Source organism: Anomaloglossus baeobatrachus, chromosome 3 (assembly GCF_048569485.1).
Source record: "Anomaloglossus baeobatrachus isolate aAnoBae1 chromosome 3, aAnoBae1.hap1, whole genome shotgun sequence".
Taxonomy (NCBI): Eukaryota; Metazoa; Chordata; class Amphibia; order Anura; family Aromobatidae; genus Anomaloglossus; species Anomaloglossus baeobatrachus.
The window spans coordinates 230,262,399-230,276,199 of NC_134355.1; positions in this window are offsets into that span (position 1 = coordinate 230,262,399).

The following is a 13,801-nucleotide window of genomic DNA, read 5'->3' on the forward strand; positions in this document are numbered from 1 at the left end:
GCTCTTTCTTTCTTGCTCTTTCTTGCTCTTTCTTTCTTCCTCTTTTTTTCTTGCTCTTTCATTTTTGCTCTTTCTTGCTCTTCGTTTCTTGCTCTTTCTTTCTTGCTCTTACTTTCCTTCTTGCTCTTTCTTTCCTTCTTGCTCTTTCTTTCTTTCTTGCTCTTTCTTTCTTGCTCTTTCTTTGCTTCTTGCTCTTTTTCTTTCTGTCTTGCTCTCTTTCTTTCTTGCTCTTTCGTTGTTTCTTGCTCTTTTTCTTTCTTGCGCTTTCTTTCTTGCTCTTTATTTCTTTCTTGCTCTTTCTTTCTTGCTCTCTCTTTTTTCTTGCTCTCTTTCTTTCTTGCTCTTTCTTTCTTTTTTTCTTTCTTGCTCTTTCTTTTTTGCTCTTTCTTTCTTGCTCTTTCATTCTTGCTCTCTCTTTCTTGTTCTTTCTTGCTCTTTCTTTCCTTTTTGCTCTTTCTTTCCTTCTTTCTTGCTCTCTCTTTCCATCTTGCTCTTTCTTTCCTTCTTGCTCTTTCTTTCCTTCTTTCTTGCTCTCTCTTTCCATCTTGCTCTCTCTTCCTGTCATGCTCTCTCTTTCTTGCACTTTCTTTCTTGCGCTTTCTTTCTATCTTTCCTGCGCTTTCTTTCTTTCTTTCCTGCTCTTTCTTTCCTTCTTGCTCTCTTTCTTTCTTGCTCTTTCTTTCTTTGCTCTTTCTTTCTTGCTCTTTCATTCTTGCTCGTTCTTTCTTGTTCTTTCGTTCTATTTCTTTCTTTCTTGCTCTTTCTTTCTTGCTCTTTTTCTTTCTGTCTTGCTCTCTTTCTTTTTTGCTCTTTCGTTCTTTCTTGCTCTTTTTCTTTCTTGCGCTTTCTTTCTTGCTCTTTCATTCCTTCTTGCTCTCTTTCTTTCTTGCTCTTTCTTTCTTTCTTGCTCTTTCTTTCTTGCGCTTTCTTTCTTTCTTGCTGTTTCTTTCTGGCGCTTTCTTTCTTTCTTGCTCTTTCTTTCTTGCTCTTTTTTCTTTCTTGCTCTATCTTTCTTGCTCTCTCTTTCTTGCTCTTTCTTTCTTGCTCTTCTTTTCTTGCTTTCTTTCTTGCTCTTTCTTTCTTGCTCTTTCTTTCTTGCTCTTTCATTCTTGCTCTCTTCCTTGCTCTTTCTTTCTTGCTTGCTCTCTTTCCTTCTTGCTCTTTCTTTCTTTCTTGCTCTTTATTTCTTTCTTGCTGTTTCTTTCTTGCTCTTTCTTTCTTTCTTGCTCTTTCATTCTTTCTTGCTCTCTTTCTTTCTTGGTCTTTCATTCTTGCTCTCTCTTTCTTGTTCTTTCTTTCTATTTCTTTCCTTCTTGCTCTCTTCCTATCTTGCGCTCTCTTTCTTGCTTGCGCTTTCTTTCTTTCTTGCTCTTTCTTTCTTGTTTGCTCTTTCTTGCTTGCTCTTTCTTTCTTGCTTGCTCTTTCTTTTTTGCTCTTTCTTTCTTGCTCTGTCTTGCTCTTTCTTTCTTGTTCTTTCATTCTTGCTCTTTCTTTCTTGCTCTTTCTTTCTTTCTTGTTCTTTCTTTCATTCTTGCTCTTTCTTTCCTTCTTGCTCTCTTTCCTTCTTGCTCTCTCTTTCCTTCTTGCTCTCTCTTTCCTTCTTGCTCTCTCTTTCTTTCTTGCTTTCTCTTTCTGTCTTGCTTTTTCTTTCTTGCTCTTTCTTTATTGCACTTGCTTTCTTGCGCTTTCTTTCTTTCTTGCTCTTTCATTCTTGCTCTTTCTTGCTTTCTTTCTTGCTCTTTCTTTCTTGCTCTTTCTTTCTTTTTTTCTTTATTGTTCTTTCTTTCTTGCTCTTTCTTTATTTTTTTCTTTCTTGTTCTTTCTTTCTTGCTATTTCATTCTTGCTCTTTCTTTCTTGCTCTTTCATTCTTGCTTGTTCTTTCTTGTTCTTTCGTTCTATTTCTTTGTTTCTTGCTCTTTCTTTCTTGCTGTTTCTTTCTTGCTCTTTCTTTCTTGCTTGCTCGTTCTTTCTTGCTTTCTTTCTTTCTTGCTCTTTATTTCTTGCTTGCTCTCTTTCCTTCTTGCTCTTTCTTTCTTTCTTGCTCTTTCTTTCTTGCTCTTTCTTTCTTGCTCTTTCTTTCTTTCTTGCTCTTTCTTTCTTGCTCTTTCTTTCTTTCTTGCTCTTTCCTTCTTGCTCTTCCTTTCTTGCTCTTCCTTTCTTGCTCTTTCTTTCTTGCTCTTTCTTTCTTGCTCTTTCTTTCTTGCTCTTTCCTTCTTGCTCTTTCTTTCTTTCTTGCTTTTTCTTTCTTGCTCTTTCATTCTTGCTCGTTCTTTCTTGTTCTTTCGTTCTATTACTTTCTTTCTTGCTGTTTCTTTCTTGCTCTTTCTTTACTGCTCTTTCTTTCTTCCTCTTTCTTTCTTGCTCTTTCTTTTTTGCTCTTTCATTTTTGCTCTTTCATGCTCTTTCTTTCTTGCTCTTACTTTTCTTCTTGCTCTTTCTTTCCTTCTTGCTCTATATTTCCTTCTTGCTCTTTCTTTCTTTCTTTCTTGCTCTTTCTTTCTTGCTCTTTCTTTCTTTCTTGCTCTTTCCTTCTTGCTCTTCCTTTCTTGCTCTTCCTTTCTTGCTCTTTCTTTCTTGCTCTTTCTTTCTTGCTCTTTCTTTCTTGCTCTTTCCTTCTTGCTCTTTCTTTCTTTCTTTCTTGCTTTTTCTTTCTTGCTCTTTCATTCTTGCTCGTTCTTTCTTGTTCTTTCGTTCTATTACTTTCTTTCTTGCTCTTTCTTTCTTGCTCTTTCTTGCTTGCTCGTTCTTTCTTGCTCTCTTTCTTTCTTGCTCTTTCTTTCTTTCTTGCTCTTTCTTTCTTGCTCTTTCTTTCTTGCTCTTTCCTTCTTGCTCTTTCTTCCTTTCTTTCTTGCTTTTTCTTTCTTGCTCTTTCATTCTTGCTCGTTCTTTCTTGTTCTTTCGTTCTATTACTTTCTTTCTTGTTTTTTCTTTCTTGCTTGCTCGTTCTTTCTTGCTCTCTTTCTTTCTTGCTCTTTCTTTCATTCTTGCTCTCTCTTTCTTGTTCTTTGTTTCTATTTCTTTCCTTCTTGCTCTCTTGCTATCTTGCGCTCTCTTTCTTGCTTGCGCTTTCTTTCTTTCTTGCTCTTTCTTTCTTGTTTGCTCTTTCTTGCTTGCTCTTTCTTGCTCTTTCTTTCTTGCTCTTACTTTTCTTCTTGCTCTTTCTTTCCTTCTTGCTCTTTTTTTTCCTTCTTGCTCTTTTTTCTTTCTTTCTTGCTCTTTCTTTCTTGCTCTTTCTTTCTTTTTTGCTCTTTCCTTCTTGCTCTTCCTTTCTTGCTTTTTCTTTCTTGCTCTTTCTTTCTTGCTCTTTCTTTCTTGCTCTTTCTTTCTTGCTCTTTCTTTCTTGCTATTTCTTTTCTTTTTGTTCTTTCTTTCCTTCTTGCTCTTTCTTTCTTTCTTGCTCTTTCTTTCTTGCGCTTTCTTTCTTTCTTGCTCTCTGTTTCTTTCTTGCTCTCTTTCTTGCTCTTTCTTTCTTGCTCTTTCTTTCTTGCTCTTCTTTTCTTGCTTTCTTTCTTGCTCTTTCTTTCTTGCTCTTTCTTTCTTGCTCTTTCATTCTTGCTCTTTCTTTCTTGCTCTTTCTTTCTTTCTTCTTCTTTCTTTCCTTCTTGCTCTTTCTTTCCTTCTTGCTATTTTTCCTTCTTGCTCTCTCTTTCCTCCTTGCTCTCTCTTTCTGTCTTGCTCTCTTTTTTTCTTGCTTTTTCTTTCTTGCTTGCTCTTTCTTTCTTGCTCTCTTTCTTTCTTGCTCTTTCTTTCTTTCTTGCTCTTTCTTTCTTGCTCTTTCTTGCTCTTTCTTTCTTCCTCTTTCTTTCTTGCTCTTTCATTTTTGCTCTTTCTTGCTCTTCGTTTCTTGCTCTTTCTTTCTTGCTCTTACTTTCCTTCTTGCTCTTTCTTTCCTTCTTGCTCTTTCTTTCTTGCTCTTTCTTTCTTGCTCTTTCTTTGCTTCTTGCTCTTTTTCTTTCTGTCTTGCTCTCTTTCTTTCTTGCTCTTTCGTTGTTTCTTGCTCTTTTTCTTTCTTGCGCTTTCTTTCTTGCTCTTTATTTCTTTCTTGCTCTTTCTTTCTTGCTCTCTCTTTTTTCTTGCTCTCTTTCTTTCTTGCTCTTTCTTTCTTTTTTTCTTTCTTGCTCTTTCTTTTTTGCTCTTTCTTTCTTGCTCTTTCATTCTTGCTCTCTCTTTCTTGTTCTTTCTTGCTCTTTCTTTCCTTTTTGCTCTTTCTTTCCTTCTTTCTTGCTCTCTCTTTCCATTTTGCTCTTTCTTTCCTTCTTGCTCTTTCTTTCCTTCTTTCTTGCTCTCTCTTTCCATCTTGCTCTCTCTTCCTGTCATGCTCTCTCTTTCTTGCACTTTCTTTCTTGCGCTTTCTTTCTATCTTTCCTGCGCTTTCTTTCTTTCTTTCCTGCTCTTTCTTTCCTTCTTGCTCTCTTTCTTTCTTGCTCTTTCTATCTTTGCTCTTTCTTTCTTGCTCTTTCATTCTTGCTCGTTCTTTCTTGTTCTTTCGTTCTATTTCTTTCTTTCTTGCTCTTTCTTTCTTGCTCTTTTTCTTTCTGTCTTGCTCTCTTTCTTTTTTGCTCTTTCGTTCTTTCTTGCTCTTTTTCTTTCTTGCGCTTTCTTTCTTGCTCTTTCTTTCCTTCTTGCTCTCTTTCTTTCTTGCTCTTTCTTTCTTTCTTGCTCTTTCTTTCTTGCGCTTTCTTTCTATCTTGCTGTTTCTTTCTGGCGCTTTCTTTCTTTCTTGCTCTTTCTTTCTTGCTCTTTTTTCTTTCTTGCTCTATCTTTCTTGCTCTCTCTTTCTTGCTCTTTCTTTCTTGCTCTTCTTTTCTTGCTTTCTTTCTTGCTCTTTCTTTCTTGCTCTTTCTTTCTTGCTCTTTCATTCTTGCTCTCTTCCTTGCTCTTTCTTTCTTGCTTGCTCTCTTTCCTTCTTGCTCTTTCTTTCTTTCTTGCTCTTTATTTCTTTCTTGCTGTTTCTTTCTTGCTCTTTCTTTCTTTCTTGCTCTTTCATTCTTTCTTGCTCTCTTTCTTTCTTGGTCTTTCATTCTTGCTCTCTCTTTCTTGTTCTTTCTTTCTATTTCTTTCCTTCTTCCTCTCTTCCTATCTTGCGCTCTCTTTCTTGCTTGCGCTTTCTTTCTTTCTTGCTCTTTCTTTCTTGTTTGCTCTTTCTTGCTTGCTCTTTCTTTCTTGCTTGCTCTTTCTTTTTTGCTCTTTCTTTCTTGCTCTTTCTTGCTCTTTCTTTCTTGTTCTTTCATTCTTGCTCTTTCTTTCTTGCTCTTTCTTTCTTTCTTGTTCTTTCTTTCATTCTTGCTCTTTCTTTCCTTCTTGCTCTCTTTCCTTCTTGCTCTCTCTTTCCTTCTTGCTCTCTCTTTCCTTCTTGCTCTCTCTTTCTTTCTTGCTTTCTCTTTCTGTCTTGCTCTTTCTTTCTTGCTCTTTCTTTATTGCACTTGCTTTCTTGCGCTTTCTTTCTTTCTTGCTCTTTCATTCTTGCTCTTTCTTGCTTTCTTTCTTGCTCTTTCTTTCTTGCTCTTTCTTTCTTTTTTTCTTTATTGTTCTTTCTTTCTTGCTCTTTCTTTCTTTTTTTCTTTCTTGTTCTTTCTTTATTGCTATTTCATTCTTGCTCTTTCTTTCTTGCTCTTTCATTCTCGCTTGTTCTTTCTTGTTCTTTCGTTCTATTTCTTTGTTTCTTGCTCTTTCTTTCTTGCTGTTTCTTTCTTGCTCTTTCTTTCTTGCTTGCTCGTTCTTTCTTGCTCTCTTTCTTTCTTGCTCTTTATTTCTTGCTTGCTCTCTTTCCTTCTTGCTCTTTCTTTCTTTCTTGCTCTTTCTTTCTTGCTCTTTATTTCTTTCTTGCTGTTTCTTTCTTGCTCTTTCTTTCTTGCTCTTTCTTTACTGCTCTTTCTTTCTTCCTCTTTCTTTCTTGCTCTTTCTTTTTTGCTCTTTCATTTTTGCTCTTTCATGCTCTTTCTTTCTTGCTCTTACTTTTCTTCTTGCTCTTTCTTTCCTTCTTGCTCTATATTTCCTTCTTGCTCTTTCTTTCTTTCTTTCTTGCTCTTTCTTTCTTGCTCTTTCTTTCTTTCTTGCTCTTTCCTTCTTGCTCTTCCTTTCTTGCTCTTCCTTTCTTGCTCTTTCTTTCTTGCTCTTTCTTTCTTGCTCTTTCTTTCTTGCTCTTTCCTTCTTGCTCTTTCTTTCTTTCTTTCTTGCTTTTTCTTCCTTGCTCTTTCATTCTTGCTCGTTCTTTCTTGTTCTTTCGTTCTATTACTTTATTTCTTGCTCTTTCTTTCTTGCTCTTTCTTGCTTGCTCGTTCTTTCTTGCTCTCTTTCTTTCTTGCTCTTTCTTTCTTTCTTGCTCTTTCTTTCTTGCTCTTTCTTTCTTGCTCTTTCCTTCTTGCTCTTTCTTCCTTTCTTTCTTGCTTTTTCTTTCTTGCTCTTTCATTCTTGCTCGTTCTTTCTTGTTCTTTCGTTCTATTACTTTCTTTCTTGCTTTTTCTTTCTTGCTTGCTCGTTCTTTCTTGCTCTCTTTCTTTCTTGCTCTTTCTTTCATTCTTGCTCTCTCTTTCTTGTTCTTTCTTTCTATTTCTTTCCTTCTTGCTCTCTTGCTATCTTGCGCTCTCTTTCTTGCTTGCGCTTTCTTTCTTTCTTGCTCTTTCTTTCTTGTTTGCTCTTTCTTGCTTGCTCTTTCTTGCTCTTTCTTTCTTGCTCTTACTTTTCTTCTTGCTCTTTCTTTCCTTCTTGCTCTTTTTTTTCCTTCTTGCTCTTTTTTCTTTCTTTCTTGCTCTTTCTTTCTTGCTCTTTCTTTCTTTTTTGCTCTTTCCTTCTTGCTCTTCCTTTCTTGCTTTTTCTTTCTTGCTCTTTCTTTCTTGCTCTTTCTTTCTTGCTCTTTCTTTCTTGCTCTTTCTTTCTTGCTATTTCTTTTCTTTTTGTTCTTTCTTTCCTTCTTGCTCTTTCTTTCTTTCTTGCTCTTTCTTTCTTGCGCTTTCTTTCTTTCTTGCTCTCTGTTTCTTTCTTGCTCTCTTTCTTGCTCTTTCTTTCTTGCTCTTTCTTTCTTGCTCTTCTTTTCTTGCTTTCTTTCTTGCTCTTTCTTTCTTGCTCTTTCTTTCTTGCTCTTTCATTCTTGCTCTTTCTTTCTTGCTCTTTCTTTCTTTCTTCTTCTTTCTTTCCTTCTTGCTCTTTCTTTCCTTCTTGCTATTTTTCCTTCTTGCTCTCTCTTTCCTTCTTGCTCTCTCTTTCTGTCTTGCTCTCTTTTTTTCTTGCTTTTTCTTTCTTGCTTGCTCTTTCTTTCTTGCTCTCTTTCTTTCTTGCTCTTTCTTTCTTTCTTGCTCTTTCTTTCTTGCTCTTTCTTGCTCTTTCTTTCTTCCTCTTTCTTTCTTGCTCTTTCATTTTTGCTCTTTCTTGCTCTTCGTTTCTTGCTCTTTCTTTCTTGCTCTTACTTTCCTTCTTGCTCTTTCTTTCCTTCTTGCTCTTTCTTTCTTGCTCTTTCTTTCTTGCTCTTTCTTTGCTTCTTGCTCTTTTTCTTTCTGTCTTGCTCTCTTTCTTTCTTGCTCTTTCGTTGTTTCTTGCTCTTTTTCTTTCTTGCGCTTTCTTTCTTGCTCTTTATTTCTTTCTTGCTCTTTCTTTCTTGCTCTCTCTTTTTTCTTGCTCTCTTTCTTTCTTGCTCTTTCTTTCTTTTTTTCTTTCTTGCTCTTTCTTTTTTGCTCTTTCTTTCTTGCTCTTTCATTCTTGCTCTCTCTTTCTTGTTCTTTCTTGCTCTTTCTTTCCTTTTTGCTCTTTCTTTCCTTCTTTCTTGCTCTCTCTTTCCATTTTGCTCTTTCTTTCCTTCTTGCTCTTTCTTTCCTTCTTTCTTGCTCTCTCTTTCCATCTTGCTCTCTCTTCCTGTCATGCTCTCTCTTTCTTGCACTTTCTTTCTTGCGCTTTCTTTCTATCTTTCCTGCGCTTTCTTTCTTTCTTTCCTGCTCTTTCTTTCCTTCTTGCTCTCTTTCTTTCTTGCTCTTTCTATCTTTGCTCTTTCTTTCTTGCTCTTTCATTCTTGCTCGTTCTTTCTTGTTCTTTCGTTCTATTTCTTTCTTTCTTGCTCTTTCTTTCTTGCTCTTTTTCTTTCTGTCTTGCTCTCTTTCTTTTTTGCTCTTTCGTTCTTTCTTGCTCTTTTTCTTTCTTGCGCTTTCTTTCTTGCTCTTTCTTTCCTTCTTGCTCTCTTTCTTTCTTGCTCTTTCTTTCTTTCTTGCTCTTTCTTTCTTGCGCTTTCTTTCTTTCTTGCTGTTTCTTTCTGGCGCTTTCTTTCTTTCTTGCTCTTTCTTTCTTGCTCTTTTTTCTTTCTTGCTCTATCTTTCTTGCTCTCTCTTTCTTGCTCTTTCTTTCTTGCTCTTCTTTTCTTGCTTTCTTTCTTGCTCTTTCTTTCTTGCTCTTTCTTTCTTGCTCTTTCATTCTTGCTCTCTTCCTTGCTCTTTCTTTCTTGCTTGCTCTCTTTCCTTCTTGCTCTTTCTTTCTTTCTTGCTCTTTATTTCTTTCTTGCTGTTTCTTTCTTGCTCTTTCTTTCTTTCTTGCTCTTTCATTCTTTCTTGCTCTCTTTCTTTCTTGGTCTTTCATTCTTGCTCTCTCTTTCTTGTTCTTTCTTTCTATTTCTTTCCTTCTTGCTCTCTTCCTATCTTGCGCTCTCTTTCTTGCTTGCGCTTTCTTTCTTTCTTGCTCTTTCTTTCTTGTTTGCTCTTTCTTGCTTGCTCTTTCTTTCTTGCTTGCTCTTTCTTTTTTGCTCTTTCTTTCTTGCTCTTTCTTGCTCTTTCTTTCTTGTTCTTTCATTCTTGCTCTTTCTTTCTTGCTCTTTCTTTCTTTCTTGTTCTTTCTTTCATTCTTGCTCTTTCTTTCCTTCTTGCTCTCTTTCCTTCTTGCTCTCTCTTTCCTTCTTGCTCTCTCTTTCCTTCTTGCTCTCTCTTTCTTTCTTGCTTTCTCTTTCTGTCTTGCTCTTTCTTTCTTGCTCTTTCTTTATTGCACTTGCTTTCTTGCGCTTTCTTTCTTTCTTGCTCTTTCATTCTTGCTCTTTCTTGCTTTCTTTCTTGCTCTTTCTTTCTTGCTCTTTCTTTCTTTTTTTCTTTATTGTTCTTTCTTTCTTGCTCTTTCTTTCTTTTTTTCTTTCTTGTTCTTTCTTTATTGCTATTTCATTCTTGCTCTTTCTTTCTTGCTCTTTCATTCTCGCTTGTTCTTTCTTGTTCTTTCGTTCTATTTCTTTGTTTCTTGCTCTTTCTTTCTTGCTGTTTCTTTCTTGCTCTTTCTTTCTTGCTTGCTCGTTCTTTCTTGCTCTCTTTCTTTCTTGCTCTTTATTTCTTGCTTGCTCTCTTTCCTTCTTGCTCTTTCTTTCTTTCTTGCTCTTTCTTTCTTGCTCTTTATTTCTTTCTTGCTGTTTCTTTCTTGCTCTTTCTTTCTTGCTCTTTCTTTACTGCTCTTTCTTTCTTCCTCTTTCTTTCTTGCTCTTTCTTTTTTGCTCTTTCATTTTTGCTCTTTCATGCTCTTTCTTTCTTGCTCTTACTTTTCTTCTTGCTCTTTCTTTCCTTCTTGCTCTATATTTCCTTCTTGCTCTTTCTTTCTTTCTTTCTTGCTCTTTCTTTCTTGCTCTTTCTTTCTTTCTTGCTCTTTCCTTCTTGCTCTTCCTTTCTTGCTCTTCCTTTCTTGCTCTTTCTTTCTTGCTCTTTCTTTCTTGCTCTTTCTTTCTTGCTCTTTCCTTCTTGCTCTTTCTTTCTTTCTTTCTTGCTTTTTCTTCCTTGCTCTTTCATTCTTGCTCGTTCTTTCTTGTTCTTTCGTTCTATTACTTTATTTCTTGCTCTTTCTTTCTTGCTCTTTCTTGCTTGCTCGTTCTTTCTTGCTCTCTTTCTTTCTTGCTCTTTCTTTCTTTCTTGCTCTTTCTTTCTTGCTCTTTCTTTCTTGCTCTTTCCTTCTTGCTCTTTCTTCCTTTCTTTCTTGCTTTTTCTTTCTTGCTCTTTCATTCTTGCTCGTTCTTTCTTGTTCTTTCGTTCTATTACTTTCTTTCTTGCTTTTTCTTTCTTGCTTGCTCGTTCTTTCTTGCTCTCTTTCTTTCTTGCTCTTTCTTTCATTCTTGCTCTCTCTTTCTTGTTCTTTCTTTCTATTTCTTTCCTTCTTGCTCTCTTGCTATCTTGCGCTCTCTTTCTTGCTTGCGCTTTCTTTCTTTCTTGCTCTTTCTTTCTTGTTTGCTCTTTCTTGCTTGCTCTTTCTTGCTCTTTCTTTCTTGCTCTTACTTTTCTTCTTGCTCTTTCTTTCCTTCTTGCTCTTTTTTTTCCTTCTTGCTCTTTTTTCTTTCTTTCTTGCTCTTTCTTTCTTGCTCTTTCTTTCTTTTTTGCTCTTTCCTTCTTGCTCTTCCTTTCTTGCTTTTTCTTTCTTGCTCTTTCTTTCTTGCTCTTTCTTTCTTGCTCTTTCTTTCTTGCTCTTTCTTTCTTGCTATTTCTTTTCTTTTTGTTCTTTCTTTCCTTCTTGCTCTTTCTTTCTTTCTTGCTCTTTCTTTCTTGCGCTTTCTTTCTTTCTTGCTCTCTGTTTCTTTCTTGCTCTCTTTCTTGCTCTTTCTTTCTTGCTCTTTCTTTCTTGCTCTTCTTTTCTTGCTTTCTTTCTTGCTCTTTCTTTCTTGCTCTTTCTTTCTTGCTCTTTCATTCTTGCTCTTTCTTTCTTGCTCTTTCTTTCTTTCTTCTTCTTTCTTTCCTTCTTGCTCTTTCTTTCCTTCTTGCTATTTTTCCTTCTTGCTCTCTCTTTCCTTCTTGCTCTCTCTTTCTGTCTTGCTCTCTTTTTTTCTTGCTTTTTCTTTCTTGCTTGCTCTTTCTTTCTTGCTCTCTTTCTTTCTTGCTCTTTCTTTCTTTCTTGCTCTTTCTTTCTTGCTCTTTCTTGCTCTTTCTTTCTTCCTCTTTCTTTCTTGCTCTTTCATTTTTGCTCTTTCTTGCTCTTCGTTTCTTGCTCTTTCTTTCTTGCTCTTACTTTCCTTCTTGCTCTTTCTTTCCTTCTTGCTCTTTCTTTCTTGCTCTTTCTTTCTTGCTCTTTCTTTGCTTCTTGCTCTTTTTCTTTCTGTCTTGCTCTCTTTCTTTCTTGCTCTTTCGTTGTTTCTTGCTCTTTTTCTTTCTTGCGCTTTCTTTCTTGCTCTTTATTTCTTTCTTGCTCTTTCTTTCTTGCTCTCTCTTTTTTCTTGCTCTCTTTCTTTCTTGCTCTTTCTTTCTTTTTTTCTTTCTTGCTCTTTCTTTTTTGCTCTTTCTTTCTTGCTCTTTCATTCTTGCTCTCTCTTTCTTGTTCTTTCTTGCTCTTTCTTTCCTTTTTGCTCTTTCTTTCCTTCTTTCTTGCTCTCTCTTTCCATTTTGCTCTTTCTTTCCTTCTTGCTCTTTCTTTCCTTCTTTCTTGCTCTCTCTTTCCATCTTGCTCTCTCTTCCTGTCATGCTCTCTCTTTCTTGCACTTTCTTTCTTGCGCTTTCTTTCTATCTTTCCTGCGCTTTCTTTCTTTCTTTCCTGCTCTTTCTTTCCTTCTTGCTCTCTTTCTTTCTTGCTCTTTCTATCTTTGCTCTTTCTTTCTTGCTCTTTCATTCTTGCTCGTTCTTTCTTGTTCTTTCGTTCTATTTCTTTCTTTCTTGCTCTTTCTTTCTTGCTCTTTTTCTTTCTGTCTTGCTCTCTTTCTTTTTTGCTCTTTCGTTCTTTCTTGCTCTTTTTCTTTCTTGCGCTTTCTTTCTTGCTCTTTCTTTCCTTCTTGCTCTCTTTCTTTCTTGCTCTTTCTTTCTTTCTTGCTCTTTCTTTCTTGCGCTTTCTTTCTTTCTTGCTGTTTCTTTCTGGCGCTTTCTTTCTTTCTTGCTCTTTCTTTCTTGCTCTTTTTTCTTTCTTGCTCTATCTTTCTTGCTCTCTCTTTCTTGCTCTTTCTTTCTTGCTCTTCTTTTCTTGCTTTCTTTCTTGCTCTTTCTTTCTTGCTCTTTCTTTCTTGCTCTTTCATTCTTGCTCTCTTCCTTGCTCTTTCTTTCTTGCTTGCTCTCTTTCCTTCTTGCTCTTTCTTTCTTTCTTGCTCTTTATTTCTTTCTTGCTGTTTCTTTCTTGCTCTTTCTTTCTTTCTTGCTCTTTCATTCTTTCTTGCTCTCTTTCTTTCTTGGTCTTTCATTCTTGCTCTCTCTTTCTTGTTCTTTCTTTCTATTTCTTTCCTTCTTCCTCTCTTCCTATCTTGCGCTCTCTTTCTTGCTTGCGCTTTCTTTCTTTCTTGCTCTTTCTTTCTTGTTTGCTCTTTCTTGCTTGCTCTTTCTTTCTTGCTTGCTCTTTCTTTTTTGCTCTTTCTTTCTTGCTCTTTCTTGCTCTTTCTTTCTTGTTCTTTCATTCTTGCTCTTTCTTTCTTGCTCTTTCTTTCTTTCTTGTTCTTTCTTTCATTCTTGCTCTTTCTTTCCTTCTTGCTCTCTTTCCTTCTTGCTCTCTCTTTCCTTCTTGCTCTCTCTTTCCTTCTTGCTCTCTCTTTCTTTCTTGCTTTCTCTTTCTGTCTTGCTCTTTCTTTCTTGCTCTTTCTTTATTGCACTTGCTTTCTTGCGCTTTCTTTCTTTCTTGCTCTTTCATTCTTGCTCTTTCTTGCTTTCTTTCTTGCTCTTTCTTTCTTGCTCTTTCTTTCTTTTTTTCTTTATTGTTCTTTCTTTCTTGCTCTTTCTTTCTTTTTTTCTTTCTTGTTCTTTCTTTATTGCTATTTCATTCTTGCTCTTTCTTTCTTGCTCTTTCATTCTCGCTTGTTCTTTCTTGTTCTTTCGTTCTATTTCTTTGTTTCTTGCTCTTTCTTTCTTGCTGTTTCTTTCTTGCTCTTTCTTTCTTGCTTGCTCGTTCTTTCTTGCTCTCTTTCTTTCTTGCTCTTTATTTCTTGCTTGCTCTCTTTCCTTCTTGCTCTTTCTTTCTTTCTTGCTCTTTCTTTCTTGCTCTTTATTTCTTTCTTGCTGTTTCTTTCTTGCTCTTTCTTTCTTGCTCTTTCTTTACTGCTCTTTCTTTCTTCCTCTTTCTTTCTTGCTCTTTCTTTTTTGCTCTTTCATTTTTGCTCTTTCATGCTCTTTCTTTCTTGCTCTTACTTTTCTTCTTGCTCTTTCTTTCCTTCTTGCTCTATATTTCCTTCTTGCTCTTTCTTTCTTTCTTTCTTGCTCTTTCTTTCTTGCTCTTTCTTTCTTTCTTGCTCTTTCCTTCTTGCTCTTCCTTTCTTGCTCTTCCTTTCTTGCTCTTTCTTTCTTGCTCTTTCTTTCTTGCTCTTTCTTTCTTGCTCTTTCCTTCTTGCTCTTTCTTTCTTTCTTTCTTGCTTTTTCTTCCTTGCTCTTTCATTCTTGCTCGTTCTTTCTTGTTCTTTCGTTCTATTACTTTATTTCTTGCTCTTTCTTTCTTGCTCTTTCTTGCTTGCTCGTTCTTTCTTGCTCTCTTTCTTTCTTGCTCTTTCTTTCTTTCTTGCTCTTTCTTTCTTGCTCTTTCTTTCTTGCTCTTTCCTTCTTGCTCTTTCTTCCTTTCTTTCTTGCTTTTTCTTTCTTGCTCTTTCATTCTTGCTCGTTCTTTCTTGTTCTTTCGTTCTATTACTTTCTTTCTTGCTTTTTCTTTCTTGCTTGCTCGTTCTTTCTTGCTCTCTTTCTTTCTTGCTCTTTCTTTCATTCTTGCTCTCTCTTTCTTGTTCTTTCTTTCTATTTCTTTCCTTCTTGCTCTCTTGCTATCTTGCGCTCTCTTTCTTGCTTGCGCTTTCTTTCTTTCTTGCTCTTTCTTTCTTGTTTGCTCTTTCTTGCTTGCTCTTTCTTTTTTGCTCTTTCTTGCTCTTTCTTTCTTGCTCTTACTTTTCTTCTTTCTCTTTCTTTCCTTCTTGCTCTTTTT